We start from the raw sequence: 4,401 nt of genomic DNA on the forward strand, positions 1-4,401 counted from the left end.
CCGATGGGATGAAAGTATCTTGGCTGTGAAAGATCTACATAAAATGAATCTGAAACTCTCAGTCCAGACTTACTGTGTCATCACCACAAACTGACAACTTCAATTCACAAGAACACGGGTTGGTGTTGGAAATGGAAAAAATGTCACACTGATGCAAACATATCATGGAGTTTAAATACATTGGTGGAACTTCAGACATGGCGGTTTGCTCCTCATACAAACTGAAAATGCTAGAAACACTCAATAGGCCTATCAATGTTTAAGAAAAGCGAAGTTGGGATAGCATTTGAATGCAAACTCCTTGCAAGTTCCATTTTGCCAACAATTTTAGGTACACTTCAGAGCTTCAGTGTAGCAGCTTATTTTTTACAGTTCCTCACAACCGGCAGATGCTAATCCAACTCTCCCGGTTTGGATGTTTCACAAACTAATCACTTTTGTACTTGGAGATACTTATTTCCTGAACTTTCCATATATTCCTTTAAGGAGATAAAACAAAACTTGCTTTTCTACCTCAGTTAGCTGTCTTACAATCTACCATAACAACTTTTAATTTCTGGGTTTTCTGAATCAAAATTAACCTGTGATCACTCTGAACTGGAAGCTAGCTAATAGTCTTTTGTTTTCAGCCAACTGTTGTAAACAAAACAGTATAAACAATTTCCCATCAATTAACAACATGGATCTAGTCAGAAGTCACATGACACCAGGTTAAAGTCCAACAGGTTTATTTGAAATCATAAGCGTTTGGAGCACTGCTCCTTTGACAGGTGAAGTCTGACGAAGGAGCAACACTCCGAAAGATTATGATTTCAAATAAACCTGTTGGACTATAACCTGGTGTCATGCAACTTCTGACTTTGTCCACCCTAGTACAACACTTGCACCTCCACATCATAACATAGATTTGCAGCCACTTGCTTTGTGAGCAATACTAGATTAGGTCACTGTTTCAGAATGACTTTTTGAACTTGATTTCATTTTAAGAAAATCCTTCACAGATTTAGCTATCATACATTTGTCACTACTTTGAAATCCTAACTGCAATGAAGATATGAATATATAGGGAATCACAACTCACACACCATATCAATATTTAAGGTGATCAGAATCTTTAACAACTTTTTGCACCTTATAGCCTGAAAAAGCAGCACAACATACCTGAACACAACTTCAAAGTAATGTACCTCAGCAAATGGTGCTCTCTGATACAGCCATGACAGTTCATTGAATTGTATTTAACAGATCGTCACTTCTGTGCATTGGCAGAATTACATTGCCATAGCAATATGCAAAATCATCATGCTCTCAAAATACCAATATCAGTGACAGAGAAACCAGTCTCCATCTCACTGTGGCCACAGTTCATGAGATTCAAATCTCAGCTACAGTTGCAGTACAGATCACACATGATACAATCAAATCAGTTAACAATCTGCAAGGAAATGACTTTGGAGTGAAATAAAAGCCAAATATTCTGTAGATTCTGGAATGATTCCTGCAGATTGGGTGGAGGTAATTGTCATACCACTATCTAAGAAAGGAGCAAGAGATAAAACCAGGAAGTACACACCTGTTGGCCTGACGTCAGTAACAAAGAAGATGCCAGAATTTATTAAAATGATGTATTAAGTGGACACTTAGAGAACAATAAGCATATTTGACCCAGTCCACATGGATCTGAAAATGTGAAATCATGTTTGACAAACTTGGAATTTTAGAACATGTTCTGAAAGAAATTTGGTAAAGGAAAGTTGATGGACATAGTTAACTGGATTTTCAGAAGGCCTTTTGATAAGGGTTTCACAGGAGATGTATAGTAAAATTAAAATATAGCATAGGAGGTAATATTCTGGCATGAATTAAGGATTGGCTAACAGGCAGAAATCTGATTAGGAATAGATAGGTTATTCTAGTATTCGCAGACTGTGATTGATGGGGCACCGTTTGCTTCAGTACTTGGGCTCCAGCTGTTCACAGCACATATCAATGATTTGAATGTGGGAACAAAATGAAATGTTTCTCAGTTTGCAGAACTAAGTGGGGTGTCTGCTACAAGCAAAATATAAAGCAGTTTCAGGAGGACTTGGACAGGCATAGTGCATCAGCAAGAACATGGCTGATGGGGTATTATGTGAAAAAACTGAGGTGAACCACTTTGGTGGAAGGAACAGATGCAGAGCGTACTTCTTTGATGGTAAGCGGTTAGAAAATGTAAACAAGTAAAGGAAATGAGGTGAGTTTGTCAATAAGCCACTGAAGGCTAATATATAAGTGCAGCAAGCTGTTAGACCAGCCATTGCATGTTATCCTTTATCATGAAAAAATCTGAGTACAACCTAGTGAAGTCTAGCTTCAATTGTATATGGGATTGGTTAGGCTCCACCTGGAGTACTCTGTGCAGTAGTGATATCCTTAACTCAAGAAAGATATTATTGCCAGAGAGAGATAAAGGTTCAGCAGACTTGTTCCCAGGAATGCAAGATTGCCTTATGAAAAGCATTTCAGCAAATTGGGCCTATATTTTCTAGAAACATAGAAAATGGGAGTAGGAGTAGCCCATATGGCCTGTCCCCATTCAGTATGACCACGGATGATCATCCAACTCAGTCCCCTGTTTCTGTTTGTTCTCTGGTCTTAACCTCTTCAGTCTATCTTCATAACTGTCCATTTCCCTTATAAATCCCGCTGCACACTCTCCAATAGGATAACACTTTTCCTATAATAACAAACAGAAATTTACATAATAAAGGTTTGAAGAATGAGAGGCAATTTCATTGAAACCTACAAAATACTTAAAGGGATAAACAGGGCAAATGCAGGCAAGTTGTTTCTCCAGATTGGGGATTCAAGAAGCAAGGGTACAATTTAAAAACAAGGATGTGCCACTTATACCTGAGATAAGGAGGGTTTTTTTTTAATTCAGAGAGTTTTGAAGCATTGGAATTCTCTACCCAAGAATACCATAGAAGCTCAGTATTTGAATATGTTTAAGATAGAGATTGATATATTTCTAATCATAATAGTGTGAAGGGTGATGGCCTGCATTGGAGGTTGAGGGGGGACCTTATAGAGGTTTATAAAATCATGAGGGGCATGGATAGGATAAATAGACATAATATTTTCCCTGGGATGGGGAAGTCCAGAACTAGAGGGCATAGATTTATGGTGAGAGGGAAAAAAAATTTAAAAGGGCCCTCAAGGGCAACTTTTTCATGCAGAGGTAGTACTTGTATGAAATGATCTACCAGAGGAAGTGGTGGAGGCTGGTATGATTACAACATTAAAATGGCATATGGATGGATATATGAATAAGAAGGGTTTAGAGGGATATGGGCCAAGTGCTGGCAAATGGGACTAGATTAGTTTAGGATATCTGGTTGGCATGGACAAGTTGGACCAAAGGGTCTGTTTCGGTGCTGTACATCTTCTGATGCTCTGACTTTAATAGTTGTCTAAAAATGATGAAAGTGTTTGTCTAGCCACAATCATATTAGATGGCAGAGCAAGCTCATGGGGCTGAATGGTCAACTCCTGTTGCTAAGTACCTGAAGAATTACATCTGACACACTGAGCAATTATGCAACCCACACAAAGATCAAGATATTCCACTTGATTGACATGTTGATGCTCAAGACTATGAAGTTGAAGATAATCTCAAGGTTTATCTGTTACAATTTGGACCCCAAAAGTGTGAACAGTTACAGTCAGCAACTGCTCAAGAAGAGCAATTACAAGAGTTTCAAAATGTCTTTATGCAGGGACTGCCTGACAGCATTAACCAAAGTCCTTGGAAAGATTTTTTTTTACTTTTGGGTAAACTGCAATGTACTCAGTATCTCACGACAAGTCGTTTTCATGAGCAAACAAGTCTTATTGTCAAAATCATTGCCCCAAAATATTATGTCAGCAATACACCAGCAGCACATGGCCAACGAAAGCACAAGATAAGTAGCATGAATCTGTGTATTGACTAGGGATGAATCAAAATATTCAAAGATTTGCTCATGCATATGAGGCATGACTATCAACACCAAAAGCAAAAGGAGCTTGACATCCATATGGTGTTCCATTCTCTCCTTAGACAAAAATAGAAATGGGTCGTGAGTATGGTGCCGGAAAAACGTTGCAGGTTAGGCAGCATCCAAGGACCAGGAAAACTGACATTTCGGGCAAAAACCCTTCATCTTTCCTGATGAAGGCTTTTGCCTGAAATGTTGATTTTCCTGCTCCCCAGATGCTGTCTGACCTGCTGTGCTTTTCTAGCATCACACTCTCGACTCTAATCTCCAATATCTGCAGGTCGTCACTTTTGCCTAAAAATAGAAATGGACCTATTCACAGTGCATAGGGAAGAGAATATTTTTGTGTCAAATTACTTCTCAAATTTCCCATTGTTAA

Source organism: Hemiscyllium ocellatum, chromosome 11 (genome assembly GCF_020745735.1).
Source record: "Hemiscyllium ocellatum isolate sHemOce1 chromosome 11, sHemOce1.pat.X.cur, whole genome shotgun sequence".
Classification (NCBI taxonomy): domain Eukaryota; kingdom Metazoa; phylum Chordata; class Chondrichthyes; order Orectolobiformes; family Hemiscylliidae; genus Hemiscyllium; species Hemiscyllium ocellatum.